Raw genomic sequence first — 20,815 nt, forward strand, 5'->3', positions numbered from 1 at the left:
AGAGGATAATTGAGCTGGTATAAATATACCTAAGTATTTTAATTTATGTGTTGCAATTGTGAAAAGAGAGGCTATGTGGGGATGTGTAGCTAAAAAAGTAGCTGCATCAATAGGGAGCAACTCAGATTTACTCACATTGATGCGATAACCTGCAAATGATCCAAATGTGGTAATTAGATCCAGAAGTGTAGGGATGGATCGTAGGGGGTCAGATATAAAAAGCATCATATCGTCTGCAAATAAAGACAACTTACATGTTTGGTTTCTGATAGTAATACCCTTTACCTCCGTTTCCTGTCTTATTGCTATCGCCAATGGCTCTAGCGCAATTGCCAACAAAAGTGGAGAAAGCGGGCAACCCTGTCTCGTCCCTCTCTGTGTACAGAATACAGGTGACAAATATCTATTAGTGAGAATCTGAGTAAGGGGAGAAGTATATAAGGATCGTATGATCTCAACAAAAAGGGCGGGCATACCAAACCGACGCAGAGACTCAAACAGGTGATCCCAGGTTACCAGATCAAACGCTTTTTCTGCGTCTAAAGACAACAAGAACCGGGGATCACCCGTCTCGCCCATCTGCCACAAATAAACCCGGTTTGGTCCGGGTGTATGATAGACGGGAGAATCAACTTCAACCGCTCTGCTAAAATTTTTGTCAATAATTTATAGTCTACGTTAAGTAGAGAAATGGGTCTATATGATGAAGGCAAAAGGGGGTCTCTGCCTGACTTCGGCAGAACTTTTATAATGGCCGAATTAAAATAGTGAGGGATTATTTTACTATCCATTATGGAGTTAAATACATTAGTTAAAGTCTCTGTGATTTGGGGACGTAATATTTTGAAAAACTCCCCACTCAGACCATCTGGGCCTGGGGCCTTGAACGTCTTGAGAGATTTAACAGCCTGATCTACTTCTTCATGTGTAATTTTGCCAATCAATATATCAGCCTGTGCAGATGAAATCTGTGGCAGGGTGTGTGATTCCCAAAAAGCCTCTTTTTTAGTGATATCTATTGGGTCTTGGGAATAGAGGTTTTGGTAGTAACGGAAAAAGATATTCGCGATATCTTTGCCATTGTATTGTATGGCAGAGCTTTCATCTTTGAGAGCTGCAATAATATTATGTGGCTTGGTATCTCTCAGCATGTTTGATAGGAGTCGGCTAGGTTTGTTGCCGTATCGAAAGAAATGTAATTTACCTGAGTATACATATTTATCATCCATTTGAGTGAGGATTTGATCAAAGTGTAACCTGCACTCACCATATGCGGCTCTAGTCACCGGTGAGGATGAAGCTCTTAGAGCTTGAAATGCGGATGTTAAGGCCGTCTGTGCAGATCTATAAGTGGCGTCCTGTTCAGCCTTATATTTTGTCATAAAGGAAATAATTTCCCCCCTAATCACCGCCTTAGCAGTTTGCCAATATAAACCTGGGTTATCTTTATGTATTTGGTTGTTCATTTCGTAATTGGCCCAAGCAGACTCTAGCATTGACTTAAATTTAAGGGATGAGGCTAATTTTGCCGGAAATCGCCATTGGGAGTATGAACCCAAAAGGAATTTCCCCTGTACATCCACCCACACCGGCGCATGATCCGAAATAGCTATAGTTTCAATCGATGTATCGATAATCATTGAGGATATTGAGTTAGATAAGTAAAAATAATCAAGCCTAGAAAAGGCGTTATGAGTGGCTGAGTAGTACGTGTATTCCAGATCAGTGGGGTGTCTCATTCTCCACACATCTAATAAATTCAATTCTTTGGCTATATAATTTAAACCTATTTTTGGTTGTTTGGGGGAGGAATGAGAGAAAGTTTTCCTATCTAAGGTTGGGGAAGCGACCAGATTGAAATCACCCCCTAATATAATCTTAGAATCTGCAAAAGAATATAATTTGTTAATCAATCCTAGGAAAAAAGATTTATCATATATATTGGGACCATAGACATTACACAAACAATATCTAGTGCCGTCTAGCGTGACATCCATAAGAATGTATCGGCCCTCTTGGTCTACATCAGAGGAGTGAATATCGAATTGAATACCCTTGCGTATTAGGATTACCACTCCACGTGACTTAGAACCAAATGATGATGACGCCAATACCTGGTGGTGCAGTGTGTTTAGCTTGGCGTGTTCTGTGGGAGTTAAATGGGTCTCCTGTAAATAAGTGATATCGGATTTAAGCTTATTAAGATATGTCAATATGCGCTTTCTTTTCACTGGTGAGTGAATCCCCCTGACATTCCAGGTGCAAAACCTAAGGTGGGAAGGCATCACAAGGTGTGGAAATTAGGTAATGCAAATAGTAAAAAAGTGTAGTATAAATGTTAATATACTCCCCATAATACCGGTTGGTGTTAGGTAGGTTCATAATAATATGAATGTCGGCTCTAGTATAAGTCATAAATAAGCTATGAAGGGCATGAGCTTCGTGATTCATACAGTATAAAGAAACAAATAAACAAATGGACATAGACATAAAAAGAAAATAAAGATAGACGCTTATATGCAGAGATTGCGAATCAAATGCAAACATATAACCAAAACTATAGTCATTGATCTCAGCCTATTGAAAAGAAAAAAAAAAAAGACAATAGTATTAATAATAACTATAAAGCAACGTCACAAGTATATATGTAATTATAATCCTAAATCAGATTATAAACATATTTTTGAAGAAAAGGGTAAAACCTGGTAAAGGCATCAAAATAGGTATGGGACATCTTCCCGTAATCAATCATTATGATCCATCGTGGAGGGGTCCGAGGACTCTTTTACTTCATTAAGGAAAGCTTGGGCGTCAGCAACTTCTGTGAAATCTTTAGGGCCTTGAGATGAGAAAATGCGAAGTCTAGCTGGGAATAAGAGCGCGAAGCGAGTCCCTGATTGGATGAGCTGAGAGCAGACAGGGGACATATTTCTGCGTGCTCTGGCAACCTCCGCGGAGTAGTCCTGCAACAAGAGGATACGTTGGCCATCCCACTGAAGAGGGCCCTTCTGTCGAGCAGTTGACCATATCAGATCCTTGTGACGAAAATTTAAGCACTTGAAGATAACAGCTCTAGGGCGTGAGATGTTAGAATCGCGAAAAGGACCTAATCTATGTGCTCGTTCTATCTCAAAATTATTCAGTTCAGCCGAGATGCCGAGTAGCTCAGGGAGATCGGTTTGAAGAAATTTAGTGAGATCGTTGCCTTTAATCGTTTCCTTAAGACCCAGAAGTCGCAGGTTGTTGCGTCTGGACCTATTTTCCAGATCGTCTACCTTGGATAGTAATTGTTGTTGAGTGGTCGACATGGTAGCAACTTGTTGTTTTAGTTCCGAAAGTTCATGAAAGTTGACTCCGATCCTGTTTTCATTTTCACGCACTTGTTGTGAGACAGAAGACATTTGCCTCTTAATATCCGCCAGTGCCCCCATGAATTTATCCGCTTGGTTTTGCAGTAGTGGTTCCACTGTTTCTTTAATGGCTCTAACTATCTCTGCATATGAGAGAGGAGCAGGAACCGGGCCCATTGTGTTATGGGTAGTAGCGGGTTCGGAACTATGTGTATGTGGCATGTTTTCCACAGAGTCTGTAGGTTGATCTGTACGTTTGCTACTACTCCTGGCTCGATTTGCCTTGGGGGTGGGCTGTGGAGCCATGAACTTATCCATGTAGAGATTGGTCTTAATTTTCACCAGGTTATGATAGTACTGAGGAGTGTGTTGCTTAGAAATGGCTGTGATCACAGACAGGAGATCCTTTACATTTCAAATAATTGTGAAGTAACTTGAAAAATAGGGCTGGAGCACCATCTGGTGGTAGAAGCTGGTACTGTAACTATTCCCCAGAGTAAAGGATATGTACATAAATATTGCCAAATTTATCATCAGCTATAGCTGGGGATTCAAAAGAAGTATAGAGTTGCAAGACTTCTGTTTATAAGCAGCTGTACGTTCTCCAGTTTAGGGCTTTAACTGGTAACACACAGTACCTTGTCTCCTGTATATGCAGTGTCTGCAAAATGGCGCCGTCTGTAAAAGGACCTTGAAGGGAGCCAGCGTCTGCCTTCTGCAATTATGATATGCGGTCGCGGGGACCCGTCCAGCGGCGTCCCCGTGTGTTCCCCTCGCTGCTCGCGCCCACCAGGTGACTGTCTGTGAGCCAGCATCGCGGGGTTTGGCAGTGGACCAGGTGCGATGCAGGAGCCGGGAGGCGAGGGCCGGAACCCAGCACCACGCACCGCGTCTGCAGTAGGCCGCGAGGTCCGGCAGCCCGAGTCCGGGAACCAGGATCCCGCTAGGCAATGGGAACACCCGCCTTGGGGGCAGAGATGGCTTGTGGCGGTAGGAGAGCCAAGAAGCACCGCGCACGGCCGGAGGGACTGGATCAGCAGGCTCAGTCGTAACGGAGCCCCGACTCCATGCAGCTTTCCTCCTCGGCTTCCAGGCCACGCCCCCTCAGAAATACAAATTTACTACTTTTGATTTATGGCTGACCGTGTGGAGAGCAGATGGCCAGTCAACATCATGTTGTCATGACAATAGGCCTATTTTTATGTGGAGGCCTGGAGCTGTAGCTCCATCTGCTCCATTGTTAATCTGGCCCTGTACCTACTCACACGGCACATACGGTTATCGATATCTCAGCAAAGGGTGGAGTGGCCACACACAGGGTTTTCCTGTAGCCGCTTTGTGCTGAAAGATCGCTATCCGTTTTCGTGTGAGCCAAGGAAGCTGACTAGAATCCAGGGACAAGAAAGGAAAAAGTTTGTTTTCCTTTGTTGATAGAACCTAACGTTTATTGAGTATTCAGTACGCGGCTGAGTTGCAGTTTTGCGCACAGCAAAGACGCACTTTTGCGTACGCAGCTAAAAAGTCATCATATGGTTGTGTGGTAGTCGCATTATTGTGTATGCGGCTGGTCGCACAATAGCGTATACATACTTCCGGTTGTGCTGCCACGTGTTTAAACAAAGCCGTTGAGGTTTACATTTTTCAATTGTTATCAATATCCGGGTTAACGTTTGTTTTTCTGCGCAGGATAAAGTGTGTAACAGTGAATATTTGTTGGACAAAGTTAAGGGTATCGTATGATCCTTAAGGGCTAGGTGCAAGGGTTAGTCTAGCCGCTCGGTAAGTAGCTTTACCGTTCTATACACAGTAGCAGGTGTACATGTTGTCTTTGTTGTAGAGAGGTGCGTGGAAGTGGCCGACATATAAACTTCCATAGGTGTGGAAGTTGCCTTACTAAATCTTATCCGGGTGTGGAAGTTGCCTTTTTCAAATCTTATCCAGGTGTGTGGGCGCCACCGACTTAAATCGTCCACAGGTAAGTGAAAGTATCTTGATTGTCTTTCACCAGTTTAAATCTTTATTGAAAAGCGTAGGAGTTGTCTCAGAATGGGAGCCGTGCAAACAGTAGAGATGTTAGGCAATGATGTGCTGCTAATGGAGGCGCCGATCGGATCGGCCCGTCGTATCATGCATACTAAGTATGGTACTTATGCAATAAGGTATTGTGATGTATGGTTTAAAATGACGATGAAGAGTGTTAGACCGTTTCCCAGAAATGGTAGTTTTGATAAGGATGTATTAGATAATGTCCGGGATCACATCAGTTTGATGCGCTCCCGAGTGAAAAAGGTCAAATATTTTGAATGTTTAAAAATATGGCAGCATGAAGGGGATGCGTGGCTTAAAAATGTGCAAGCGACGCAAACTAGCGTTGCGAGCGCATTGCCAGAAAATACATCCGCGACGCTAAATTGCAATACGGGCGAGCCGCAAAATGGCGCGCACGTGCGGCAAGGTAGCGTTGTGGAGAGTATTGCCAGCAGTTCACGCTCACCTCCCCCACCTTATGTGGATGGAGGTGCAAGTACAGTTACCAAAAATACCCATAAAAATGTAACAAGCAATTTGTACCCCCTCTTAAGTAACCATAAAGAAAATGTTTATGATGTGGATAATGAGCCTATTGTAATGTCTGCCATTTCCCATGCTGTACAAATGATAGATGCGGCACCACGACAATCACGAGTGGTGCCGCCATCTCCATCGGTAACAGCAAGGGTTAGTGTTAACACCCGCTGCACCCGTAGAGGAAGTTGTTAATACCATACGTAGCAGCAGCAGATTAAACCCGCAGCCAGGTAACCAGGTTAAAGGTAGCAACGCTGTCGGTCTGCATCCCATTCGGACGATAACTGTTCCAAATGGAAATGCAGACGCAAACGGTGTAGTGCCCACGAGGGAAGTAGTAATGCATTGTCCATGGACAAGAGCAGAACTAAATTCCATCATAAATGATTTCCCCAATCCCAAAAAGGAACTAGCCAAATGTCAAAGATTTTTGAGGAATTTGGGTAGTTCTCATGAGCCCACTAAAAAAGATTGGCGTGTGGTGTTAAGGGCCTGTCTACCACGCAATACCGACGTGACAAAATTTATCACGGATTGTGTATTGGATGGTGACGTTCCCTTAACAGACCAAGTAAACCAAGGTAACATTTCCCGCATTGTAACTCAATTGGGTATATATTTTCCAGCAGTAGTTAACTGGAACAAAATTTTCACAATCAAGCAAAAGGAGAGTGAAACTGCAGAAGACTATTGCGACCGGGCTCTGCAGGCTATCACCCAGTACACTGGGATAGAAGATATTAAAGATAGCATTCATCACAGGGGAATGATAGTCACGGTACTCATGGATGGTCTGAAAGAGAGTTTAAAAACTCGGGTTCAGACCTCACAGCCTGGCTGGAGGGGAGTCACAATAGATACCCTCATAGAATCTGCCATAGAACATGATAAAAACATCTCAAAAAAGAGGGAGATCCAGAGCGAAAAACTAATGGCTGTCAGTATCCAAGCTCTAGAAGGAATGACGGTAACATCACAGCCAGCAGACACACTCGCACCTGCCCTCACTAACCCCACACAACAACAAACACAGTTCCATTCCGCTAACCCAATACAACCACAGGTCCCATACTCATATCCCCCACAATACCCTTACCCTCCCTATCCTTACCCATATCCACCACCTTTACCCTCTGCTCAAACCTCACAACAACACATGTTGTCACCTGATCCATGGACATGTTTTAATTGTAAACAAACAGGACACTTAAGTAGAAACTGTCCAGTAAAAAGAGTAGGAACCCCAAATCAGAGAAGACCTGGATATCCCCATAAGGGATATGCACAGAGACCAGCAAATGTTCAACAAGCACCAGCTCCAATTGTGGCCTTAAATGCTTTATTGGAGAGTGGGAGCCAACGCTAGGGGTCAGGTCATACCTGTAGTCTACAGATAGTCAGGTTAACGGGAAGTACTAGGGAAGAACCGGTCATGATGGTTGATGTAGCTGGTACTGAATATCCTTTTCTTGTAGACAGGGGCGACCAGGTCAGTGATGAAATCTCCCGTTAATTTACAGGTGACCAATGAGACAGTACCAACAATGGGTGTAACACGTAAAGTGGAACATTATCCTTTAACAAAGTCCACAGAGGTTACTATTGGGCTGTTGCATACCAGACATTCTTTCCTTCTGGCTGCTGCGACCCCTACTAACCTGCTGGGAAGAGACTTGTTATGTAAGATGGGATGTGTTATATATTACACCCCTGATGGTGTATTTTTAGATATCCCAGAGAGAATTGCACACGAGCTGAGGGATATGTTAGACACTCCTCAAAGGATAATGTATCACTCTACAGTTTAAATGAAAATCCATCACAGGTAGATAAAATGTTGCCCCAAATTCCCTTTGGACCAAGGATGGACAGGACACTGGATTAATGGCAAACGTAAGCCCTGTAATGGTAAATTTAAAAAGCGGTAGGCAAGCTCCAAAAATTCCCCAGTACCCACTAAAACAGGAGGTAGAATTAGGTGTTTTTCCAATAATTGAGCGATTATTGCAACAGGGAATTTTAGTTCGTACAACTAGTGTAGCCAACAGTCCCATCTTTCCAGTAAAGAAGAGTGGTGGGAGGGGTTATAGGCTGGTACAAGACCTTAGAGGTGTTAACAAGGTAGTAGAGAGCCAATTCCCTGAAGTGCCAAATCCAGCTGTCATTCTGATGCAGATCCCACCAAATGCAACCCATTTCACTGTCATTGACCTCTATTCTGCTTTCTTCTCTGTGCCTCTCCACCCTGACTGTCAGTATCTATTCGCATTTACATACAGAGGTGTGCAATATACGTGAACATGTTTACCCCAAGGTTTCATAGACAGCCCCAGTATCTTCTCCCAGGCATTACACGACTGTTTACAATCTTTTCAACCTGCCAATGGATCTGTTCTAATTCAATATGTGGATGATTTATTGCTATGTTCTGACTCGTTTATGTCATGTTTGAATGATACTAAACTTTTGTTACTTCATCTCTCGCACACAGGACACAAGGTGGCTTAAGACAAACTACAGCTGTGCCAATCCAGAGTAAAATATTTGGGACACTGCCTAACCCAGGGGTTACGACATCTTACAAATGATAGAATCCAGGCCATACAAAACATGACACTGCCGCAGAATCAACAGCAAATTCGTACCTTCTTGGGAATGTGTGGATATTGCCGAATGTGGATCCCAGGTTTTTCTATTTTGGCCTTGCCTTTACAGGAATTAGTCACTTCCTCAAAGCCCGATCGTGTCATACACACAGAGGAATCAGAGCAGGCTTTCCTTAATCTTAAGGATAGTCTGACAAAAGCTCCTGCATTGGGAATACCTGATTATGAAAAACCTTTTGATTTGTATTGTACGGAAGCCGATGGTTGTGCTGCAGGTGTCCTTACACAAAAACATGGTGATGCCAGTAGGCCCGTAGCATACTACAGTGCCCAATTGGACACTGTAGCAAGATCACTCCCCACTTGTTTGAGAAGTGTAGCAGCTACCGCTCTATTGGTGAGTAAAAGTGAGGACGTAGTACTGGGTCATGATATGATTGTCTACACTCCCCATGCTGTATCTGCTCTGTTGAACTCAGCTCAAACCAGACACGTCTCTTCGGCTAGGTTTATCAAATGGGAACTAGCTCTAATCGCACCCGCAAATATCACTGTTAAACATTGCAGCACGCGGAATCCAGCAACGTATTTACCATATGTACAACATGATGTACAAAGGGTGGAGGGAGACAAGTTGCTGGCGGGAGGTGAGTTCAGCGGACATAATGATACGCACGATTGTATGACATATCTGAATCAGACCTTTACTGCTAGACCTGACATACATGACACACCTTTAGAGAATGTGGATGTAACTTTTTATATGGATGGGAGTTGTCATAGACAAACAGACACAGGTGAATTATGTACAGGTTATGCTGTTGTAAATGACACAGACATCATGGAAGCTAAACCTCTTGGTCCTCCTCACTCAGCCCAAGTGGCAGAGTTAGTAGCACTAACTAGTGCGTGTGAACTGGCAGCAGGCAAATCTGCTAACATTTACACTGACTCGAGGTACGCGTTCGGGGTGGTGCATGATTTTGGGGCTCTATGGCATCTGAGAAATTTTATGACAGCAGTAGGCACACCAGTTGCACATTCCCGACACATACACATCTTTTAGAAACAATCTAACTGCCCAAAACAGTGGCAGTAATTAAGTGTAAAGCCCATACATGTGAGGATGACCCGGTGTCACTGGGCAACAACAGAGCTGATGAAGCTGCAAAATGGGCAGCAGGGTTGAAAATGTTTTCTCCAACTGAAAAAATTATGTCTTACCAAACAATTGATATGCTGAAATTAATTGAGATGCAAAATGTGTTCAATTCAGGAAAAATCCATTTGGAAGTCCAAGGGATGTGGGCAAGAGTCCTCCGGGCTCTGAAGGGACGGACAAGGTAAACCAGTAGCCCAGAAAGGCATATTACCCCAGCCTGGCTGAGGCAGCACACGGTCTGACTCATCTGTGAAAACAAGGTATGTGCAAGTTGGTGAGAGCATACTGGTGCGCACCAGGTTTTTCTTCACAAGCAGAAAAGATAGCAATGTCCTGTCTGACCTGCTTGAGGAAGAACATAGGGAAAGCGATCCCTACCAAACCGTCCCACATTCCACTGACTGATGGTCCTTTCCAGGTGATACAAATTGATTTCATCCAATTACCACCCTGCAGGAATCTCAAGTATGTATTGGTGTGCACTGATGTATTTTCTAACTGGGTTGAGGCCTATACAGTGGCCACTAATACTGCTGCGTTTACTGCCAAGAAAATAGTCCAGGAATTTGTATGCAGTTACGGTATCCCTAAAATCATCGAGAGTGACAGGGGTACTCATTTCACAGGTGATGTTTTTCAAAATATGTGTAAGCTGATGGGTATTAATAGCCGACTTCATACCCCCTACCGACCGCAAGCCAGTGCCAAGGTAGAGAGGATGAACGGGACTATTAAAAATAAGCTAAGTAAAATTATGGCAGAGACTGGACTGGGATGGCCAGAAGCGTTACCTTTGGTCCTACATAGCATAAGGACCACTCCTAGACCCCCTCTAAATCTGTCCCCATTTGAAATACTGTTCGGTATACAACCTCATTTGATTATAAGTCCACAGGAAGACTTGAAGGGTAACAACGAGGTAACTGTAAAGTATCTTATATCAATGAGTAGGCAGTTAAAGCAACAGCAGCAGAAACTGATATTGTTGCCCAATGATATGCCTGAAACTAACTGTCATGATGTTGAACCAGGAGAATATGTTATGATCTGAAATTTCTTGCGTTCAGGTTGTTTGACTGATCAGTGGGAAGGTCCATACCAGGTGCTGCTGACAAGTACTACATCTTTGAAGGTGGCCGAGAGAGATACCTGGGTCCATTCCACTCACTGCAAAAAGGTCAATCAACCGGTGGAGAAACAAGTTGGAGACAAGGCTGATAACGTGGACCTGTCAATCGCGAGCTTGTTCCAGGAGGATTGAACAGGTTGTAGTGAGATACCTGAACTGAGAGAAATTTGCAGATCTTGTTGTGACAATGGACAGGCCTGCTGTGTTCATTTTCATATTCTCTTTTAGAGTGTTCACCATCCTGGTCGGTTTGGGGATATCCGGTGTCTGTGATGGGGGACCGATTGAGGAAATGGAAGCTGATGGCAGTGCTGATGGAGTGGAGTCAGGAGGAGTGCAATGCCAATCAGGGGAGTGTCTGACCAATCTTAGTACTGTTATTGTTAAGAGAGCTGTCATTCCGGATACTCGGGGAAGGTGTGGAGGTTTATCGTCTGAAGATTCCTGTATTTGTGAGCTTTGTGGGTCCCTAGTTGATGAGAACTGTATCCAACGGTGCCAACCTAAATATAACCCTTACTGGGGTGGGTATCCTTTAGAGGATTATCATAGCATGGTAGGCAAAGTGTTAAATCAAACTGATTGCTGGGTGTGTTCACATGTGCCACAGGGACAGCATAACGTAGGGTTGGTGCCATTTCCGCTGAATACCACAGAAATTTTAGAATTACAAAAGAGAAAACCTTGGATGGAAAATTTCTCTCATCCAAACCACCTCATTTCAAACTCTATCAATTCCAAGTAGATAGATCACTTTTGTGTTTAAACATAACCAACCCAAAAAAACTCGGAGGTTGGGAAGTGACAGGGAATAATCAGACGATGACCTTCTCACAAAGAGCTGATAATGAGTCCATAAACCATGATCTGTTATGCTCAATTAAAGCTAGTGGGAAACATTTTAGGTATCGGTATACACTGAGTTCCACCAAGGAGATTATTTTTAAGGTGCCAGATGGTTATTATGCTAAAATAATAGAGCCAGAGACTTGCATGAACCAGATGGAAAACCCAGAAATAGGATTGTTTACAAGAGAAATGTGCTTAATGATGATGATGCATACCATCCCTTATGTTCTCCCTGATAATGTATATTTTGTATGTGGAAGAAAAGCGTATAAGTGGCTCTCCCCGAGTTCCGAAGGTTTGTGTTACCTGGGAAGAGTACTCCCAGAGGTTATGACCCTCACACATGTTGAAATGCTTGGTATACATAAAAACACACCATCGCCATATCTTCACACGCAATATGAACACAGAGGCAAGAGAAATATGATACCTGGTGATGTGCATAAAGCCGCTCAGTTAATCAGTGAGACAACTGGCTTCCAAGTTTTAGTCGCACTGGATCCCACCAGAATTGCTCGGGGTACATTAAATTTTAGATATATTCAGGAACTTGCTAAATTGATAGATAATATCACCGAGATGTACGATGACACATTCAGGTATACAGGAAGAGAATTGCAAGCGTACAAGAAAGAACTGGTGCAACACAGGCTAGTGCTGAATTATTTAACTGCTGTTACTGGAGGGTATTGCGTAACTCTGGCCACCCAATTTGGAGTAAAATGTTGCACCTATGTCACCAATGATACCAGTGACCCTAAGGAGGTGATAGAACGGAAGATGGATGAAATTCTGCAGCTAAAATGGGAGTTTCGTAAGAACCATAACACTTCAGTGGATGAAGTAGGGGAGAAGATAGAAGGATGGGTGTCATGGCTGAACCCAGTGAAATGGTTCTCAGGTCTAGGGGAATGGGTCCAGGAAATGATCGCCAGTATAGGCAAATTCTTAATCCTTATACTGATTGTCATCATAATAATTGGCATATGTGTCCGGTGTGTTCCTATTGTGTTGAAGTGTGGAAAATGTAAAAATAGAGTAAAACGAAAGAACGAAATTATGATGGTGGCCAGTATAAATACCGAGGTAAATATAGAACTGCATTACAACCCTGAGCTAGGAAATACCATCATTTAATGTATTATATTTAGCCATGAATAAAAATGTATTATTGAAATTTTATTTTTAAAACACCTCAGATAATGTAAAGTCTCAATTCCCCTTCAAGACTGCTTTTATAAGACTGGTGCATTCCCACACCTTTCACATGATCTTCCAAGATCCGCGGTGTGCGTATAATAGTAGTTTTATGTCCCCACTCAGAGACACATTATTGATGGATTAAGAACCACCTTGTGCCATCCCATAATAACACTAAATAATATGTAAATGTAAGCCTAAGTTAGAATTCCAACAACAGATTGTGATAGCATGTTGTTTGCTATCAAAGGGTGGACTGTCAAAGCTGGATAATTGGCTGAGACAAGATCAGTTTAAAATTGAATCGCAGCGACGTCATCTTGCGACTGGCCGCACGACACTATTTTGGAAATGAGATCACAAGACGCCATTTTGCGAATGGCCGCCTAAGCGCCATTTTAGATAAACTTACACTTTAGTACATGTGGCGATATTACCATTAGCAACATGCGATTGCATCTTCCACCATTTCTCATACACACATTAATACGCACAATTGCGCTTTTAACTGGTCGCATATAAACGAATGCATAGGACTTTGTATGAAACCGCTGTTTTATTAGCTTTATGCGCACACATCTGCCCCAAGTTAACTAGCGTCCTTATATTAATCCCCGCATACTCACACATTATATATTCACACATAAGGTTTAATAAGCTTTAAAGTATAAGATTTAAGTTGGTTCAGTTAGTATAAATACTTTGAAATAAAGATATTTGATAACTAAGGTTTTATACATGCTAAGTAAGACGTGTTTGGTTTTGTACTGATGCGTACTCTTTCAACAGAATTCCGGTATTATCGGTGTGGAGATCGCATCATGCATTCTCAACTTATGGACCGCAGAGACTTCAAGCAACAAAATGTATATTATGAACAACTGTTAGGATGTTGCAAGGGGGCGGGAGGGCAGAGACCCCCAGTTGTTAGAGGCTGGGTGAGTCTATTTGAATCAGCCTGTTAAATGCTCTGTAACAGATACTTCCCCCCTGGGATCCAATGGCATTAGCAACAAACTTCTCTATTGTCCTGTCTATTCTGGGGGGGGTATAAATATGTGTGCTCAAACACTGGGTTTTTAGTCTTCGTGCTGAATGACGACGGGGTTTCTTGCTGATGCCTATCATCTGGTCCGGAAGCGCTGCGTATGTATACTGTACTTGGGTCTGTATAATTCCTTTGCGCCTAATTGTGTCTGGATCAATAGCGTGTAACCGACTGTACTTTTACTTGAATAATACTTTGTGCTTTGGAACCACATGTTCTAAGTCTGGAGTCTCTATTTACTGTATGACTGCGTACGCAAATTAGCATCATCCTCGGAGGTTTATAGGCAGGATTTTAGAAGGTATAGGCAGGGGTATATAGAGGTTCAATTTCAGTATCGTTAGTTGGGGGCTCGTAGTAGTGAGGTCACTTACCTACTCAGGGCCGGATTGATGGCCACTAGGGCCTGGAGCTGAAAATGACCAAAGGGCCTACTACTACTACCTACACTCTGCGTTACCTCTACCTACACCCAGCGTCACCTCTACCTACACCCAGCGTCACCTCTACCTACACCCCGCGTCACCTCTACCTACACCCCGCGTCACCTCTACCTACACCCAGCGTCACCTCTACCTACACCCAGCGTCACCTCTACCTACACCCAGCGTTACCTCTACCTACACCCAGCGTTACCTCTACCTACACCCAGTGTTACCTCTACCTACACCTGGGGGTTTCTCGCTAGTGACACGAGGGCTGCGTCCTTGGAGACAGTAGCTGCGGATCACAGATGCGGCAGGAGGGGCCTATTTACACAAAATGCCTCCTGCCACATTAGCATATTTTAGAGTCCAAAGACGCAGCAGCGATGCTAGTAGCCAGCAGTGCAACCATGGCGGTATGTGGTGGAACAACGTACTATTAAGAAATTCATAGCGGGTAAGCCGTACCCCAACCACACGTCTGACATGAAAACAGGACAAACTGCACAGAGGAAAGGCAGAGCCGGGACAGCGGCGAACGCTGGTGGCCGGTACAATCACTTATTTCTTGTCTACAGACGCAGCGACGTGTCGTCACTGAATGGAGGAGCCGAACCACCTGCCAAGACAGAGCAGCAGGAAGCAGCAGGAGGAGGTAAGTGTGGGCTGCGCTGGGCTAGGGAGAAACAGGTCGGGGTTGGGGGGGCTAAAGATGAAGTCATGGGCTGGTTGGGGAGACAGAAGGGACCCCACCTGAGATACATTGATGATGCTGAAAGACACAGGGGGAGGCTGAGAGACGCAGGGGGAGGCTGAGAGATACAGGGGGCAAGAGGCTAGAAAGAGTGGAGGCTGGAGTGACGGAGCAGGCGGCTGGAGAAACAAGGGGCATTAGGCTATACACTATAGGAATCTGGAAAGACAGGGGGCAGGAGGCTGTAAAGACAGTAGGCTAGAGCGACACAAGGGGCAGGAGGCTGGAGGGATACAGGAGGCAGGAGGTGACACAGAGGACACAAGTCTGGTTGAACCTCTATTGTATGATGATAACATTGGTTATATTCCTACACAAACAGGCATCTTCTGGACCATGTGATCTCCTACATGAATAGTGGATACCGACTGAAGACACATCTGCCCATTGAGGATTAGAATGATCTTCAGGGGATCCACGTCGCAGAGAAACCACTATGCAGGTATATCTGGCAGGGAAGGGAGAGGAATGCTTCCAGAGTGACGAGAAATGGGTGTTGTGTCATGCTGACACTCCCCCATTTCGAGTGGCAACACCCCTCGTGATGCATGGCCATGGCCATTTTTGCAAACTGCGCATACAATACCACTAAGAACTGTTTTATATTTGCACCACTGCTAATAGTGCACGTCTATAAATCAGGCGCAATGTGTCTGCGCGTGTGTAAGAGTGCGCGCGTGTAAGAGTGCGCGCGTGTAAGAGTGCGCATGTGTAAGAGTGCGTGTGTAAGAGTGCGTGTGTAAGAGTGCGTGTGTAAGAGTGCGCGTGTAAGAGTGCGCGTGTAAATGGGCCTATCCATTAGCAGATCTTTCTCTAACGATGAAAGACAAAAGATTATCCCTTGAGAATCCCTGGGGCTACAGTGACGTATCTGTCATGTACATGACAGATTTTTGCAAACGACGAATGATGACTAACGATATTACATGACATCATTCAGGGAGTGAATTTTTTTTATGTTTCTACGAATTTTCATTACAAATATCGTTCGTCGTTCACCGCTTATAAACTGCCAGATATTTTTACCATCTGGCAGCAATAAGCGATAATTGACCAACATGTTGAAGAGACGAAAGACACAATTTATCGGCCGCGGGATTGCGCATCTGTCATCTGTCATCGTTCACGGCCTATCCATTAGCAGATAAATTCAATGCCTGAACAATATATCGTTCAGTTGTTCAATTTATCTGCTAATGGATAGGCCCCTTAAGAGTGCGCGCGTGTAAGAGTGCGCGCATATAAGAGTGTGTGTAAGAGTGCGCTTGTAGGAGTGCGCGCGCATAAGAGTGACCGTGTAAGTGTGTGTGTAAGAGTGCGCTTGTAGGAGTGTGTGTGTGTATAAAAGTGAGTGCACGTGTAAGAGTGACCGTGTAAGAGTGTGTGTAAGAGTGACCGTGTAAGAGTGTGTGTAAGAGTGACCGTGTAAGAGTGTGTGTAAGAGTGACCGTGTAAGTGTGTGTGCAAGAGTGCGCTTGTAGGAGTGTGTGTGTGTATAAAAGTGAAGCACGTGTAAGAGTGCGTATGACTATGGGCCTGACTCAGAGATAGACGCAATGCCGATGTTTATGGACTTGAGCGATTATCAGGTAACGGCGCCTGCACGTGCATCCAGGTACATTACTGTAGCCGTACTCACAGTGTGACTGACTGTCAGAGAGCGTTTGGTGGAGGTAACGGGGAGTGGCGGCAAAGAACGCAGGCGCGTCACCAGTGTTTCAGGGTGCGTCACATTCTGTGTCTGCGATCGCGTATGCAGGAAACATGGTTCTGGCAGCTCCGTTTCTGCAACTGTTGTGCCATAGACTCACTCAGGACTGCAACAATGGAATGATCTGCCAGCGCTGCTGCGTCTTTTTATTCAGATACTATATCTGCATATTATCTGTGTACACATTCGCAGCTGCAGCAGCATTAGCGCACATCTCTGATCAGCCCCTATGTGTTTATGTATGTGTCTATGTATGTATGTGTCTATGTATGTATGTATGTGTCTATCTGTATCTATGTATGTGTCTATTTATGTATGTATGTATGTATGTGTTTATGTATGTGTCTATGTATGTATGTGTCTATTTATTTATGTATGTGTCTATCTGTATCTATGTATGTGTCTATTTATGTATGTATGTATGTGTCTATTTATGTATGTATGTATGTATGTATGTGTCTATGTATGTATGTATGTGTCTATTTATGTATGTATGTATGTATGTGTCTATGTATGTATGTGTCTATGTATGTATGTGTCTTTTTATGTATGTATGTATGTGTCTATCTGTATCTATGTATGTGTCTATGTATGTACGTGTCTATTTATGTATGTATGTGTCTATTTATGTATGTATGTATGTGTCTATGTATGTATGTATGTGTCTATTTATGTATGTATGGGTCTATCTGTATGTATGTATGTGTCTATGTATGTATGTATGTATGTGTCTATCTGTATGTATGTATGTATGTGTCTATCTATGTATGTGTCCATCTATGTATGTATGTATGTATGTATGTGTCTATGTATGTATGTGTATATTTATGTATGTATGTGTCTATCTATGTATGTGTCCATCTATGTATGTATGTGTCTATCTATGTATGTATGTATGTATGTGTCTATCAATGTATTTAGGTATGTATGTGTCTATGTATGTGTCTATGTATGTATGTGTCTATGTATCTGTCTATGTATGTATGTATGTAGGTATGCATGGGTCTATGTATGTATGTATGTATGTGTCTATGTATGTAATTATGTGTATTTATGTATGTGTCTATCTATGTATGCATGTGTCTATGCATGTATGTATGTATGTGTCTGTGTCTATCTATGTATGTAGGTATGTGTCTATGTATGTAGGTATGTGTCTATCTATGTATGTGTCTATGTATGTATGCTTGGGTGTATGTATGGGTTTATCTATGTATGTATGTGTCTATGTATGTATGTATGGGTCTTTGTATGTATGTATGTGTCTATCTATGTATGTAGGTATGTATGTATGGGTCTATGTATGTATGTATGTGTCTACCTATGTATGTGTATCTATTGTGATGACTTGGGGTATTTAGCTCAGTAGATTGATGTCAGTGGTGCAGTGGTTAGTGCTCAAATTAGGCCGCATGCAGCTTTTCCAGGTAAAATAAATGAAAATGGTACTTTAATGTCAGCATAATCAGAAAATTAAAATAAACGCCTAGCCCAATCAGGGCAACTAACTCACTTCTTGAACCCTTACTACCAGAACACAGCTAATCTGTAAATGCAAAGTCTTTCTCACATGACATGTCCAAATCTTAGTAGCTCCCCTCTGCCACATGCAGATCTGGACTGGCCCACTCACAATGTCAGTCTCAGCTCTGCTTCCTGCAGGGTAACACAGGCTCTGGCCTGGCTTAGCTGGCTGCCACAGCTCCACGAGGACTGTGTCAGGGAATTTAGGGATCTCCCTGCATCCTTCAGGTCTGACCCTGACCACTGGCCTGTTTCACTCTGACTGCACTCCCCCTGGACTGTATGACTTCTCCAGCCCCACCTGGGCTCTGTGCAAAGGGCAGCCCTTAGGCATCTTCCCACAATGCTTTTCTAGTCTGTGTCGGCTGATCTACCCTGCCCCACACAGAATCTGCTGCTCACCAGTGCCACCTCTGGTGATACTGCCACACTATGTATGTATGCATGGATGTATGTATGTATTTATGGGTTTATCTATCTATGTATGTGTCTATGTATGTATGTATGTATGGATCTATGTATGTATGGATGGGTCTATATGTATGTGTCTACGTATGTATGTATGTATGGATCTATGTATGTATGGATGGGTCTATATGTATGTGTCTACGTATGTATGTATGGATCTATGTATGTATGGATGGGTCTATATGTATGTATGTATGTCTATCTATGTACGTCTGTATGTGTCTATCTATGTATAGGTCTATCTATGTATGTATGTCTATGTATGCATGTATGGGTCTACAGTATGTATGTATGTATGTATCTAATTATGTATGTATGTCTATGTATGTATGCAGGTGTCTATGTATGTATGTGTCTATGTATGTATGCATGCGCCTATGTATGTATGTATCTATGTATGTATGTGTCTATGTATGTATGTATGTGTCTATGTATGTATGTGTCTATGTATGTATGTATGTATGTATGTGTCTATGTATGTATGTATGTATGTGTCTATGTATGTATGGGTCTATGGGCCCCATTTATCAAGGATGGCTTTTGCAATGCGATCAGGGCATGCCAGTAACGCCCCTGATCGCATTGCAAAATGCGATCCTATTGGCTGGCTGTATTATCCGGGACATGCAGGGACACGGGCTCCGAAAGGATAACATCCCTGCGAGGTCTCCGGAGGGCGGTCGGGGCTGCTGTGCATGCGCAGTCCCGCGGTCTGCACATGAGCAGCTCTCATTGCTGGCGGGGGGTTCCGTGAGATCCCTCCGCCAGCTGATATGCGGTAAGTCCCCATAGGCTACAGTGGCTAACGCTATGTTAGATAGCGTTAGCTGCTGGGGCCTATACCTGGATGCTTCGCATTCCCAATGTTGGTAAATTTGGCAGCATCGCATCCCTTATAGAAACCTATGGGGGAGGCGGCTGCCGGCGGCAGTGGAGGGATCGCAGCAGGTATCGGAGATATACCGTATGCTGCTGTCCCTCCTTCATACATCCGGGGGATACTTAGTATTTGAGGTAAACCCCCGAAAACGTGTGTGTTCAGGGATTTTACCTCAAATATTGAATGATAAATGGGCCCCTAAGTATGTATGTATGTATGTATGTATGTGTGTATGTGTCTATGTATGTGTCTATGTATGTATGTATCTATGTATGTATGATGTATGTATGTGTCTATGTATGTGTCTATGTATGTATGTGTGTGTCTATGTATGTATGTATGTATGTGTCTATGTATGTATGTATCTATGTATGTATGTGTCTATGTGACTACTGTTTATACGTGTGTATGTGTGTGTGCATGTCTCAGTGTGTGTGTGTTCCAGTGTGTATATCTGTGTGTGTGTCTCAGTGTGTGTGTCGCAATGTGTGTGTGTGCATGTCTCAGCAAGTGTGAGTGTCTCAGTGTGTGCGTGTCTCAGTGTGTGTATCTCAGTGTGTATGTGTCTCAGTGTGTGTGTATGTGCATGTCTCAACAAGTGTGTCTGTATGTGTCTCAGTGTGTGTGTCTCAGTGTGTGTGTGTCTCAGTGTGTGTGTGTTCCAGTGTGTGTGCATGTATCAGTGTGTGTGCCTCAGTGTGTGTGTGTGTGTGTGTGTGTGTGTGTGCCTCAGTGTGTGTGTGTCTCAGTGTGTGCGTGTCTCAGTGTGTGCGTGTCTCAGTGTGTGCATGTCTGTGTGTGTGTCGCAATGTGTGTGTGTGCATGTCTCAGCAAGTGTGAGTGTCTCAGTGTGTGTATCTCAGTGTGTGTGTCTCAATGTGTGTGTGTGTGTGTGTGTGTGTATATGTCTCAGCAAGTATGAGTGTCTCAGTGTGTATGTGTCTCAGTGTGTGTGCATGTATCAGTGTGTATGTGTCTCAGTGTGTGTGCATGTATCAGTGTGTATGTGTCTCAGTGTGTGTGCATGTATCAGTGTGTATGTGTCTCAGTGTGTGTGCATGTATCAGTGTGTATGTGTCTCAGTGTGTGTGCATGTATCAGTGTGTTTGTGTCTCAGTGTGTGTGCATGTCTGTGTGTGTG

The 20,815-nt window shown here is 43.6% G+C and overlaps 1 protein-coding gene across 3 annotated transcripts in view; it reads right to left on the reverse strand.

The window, feature by feature from the left end:
- LOC148442170 (alanine aminotransferase 2) overlaps positions 1-20,815 on the reverse strand; it is a 269,352-nt gene that overhangs the window by 177,711 nt on the left and 70,826 nt on the right. The window lies entirely within an intron of this gene.

This window comes from Taudactylus pleione, unplaced genomic scaffold (genome assembly GCF_031769625.1).
Source record: "Taudactylus pleione unplaced genomic scaffold, aTauple2 ptg001597l, whole genome shotgun sequence".
Classification (NCBI taxonomy): Eukaryota; Metazoa; Chordata; class Amphibia; order Anura; family Myobatrachidae; genus Taudactylus; species Taudactylus pleione.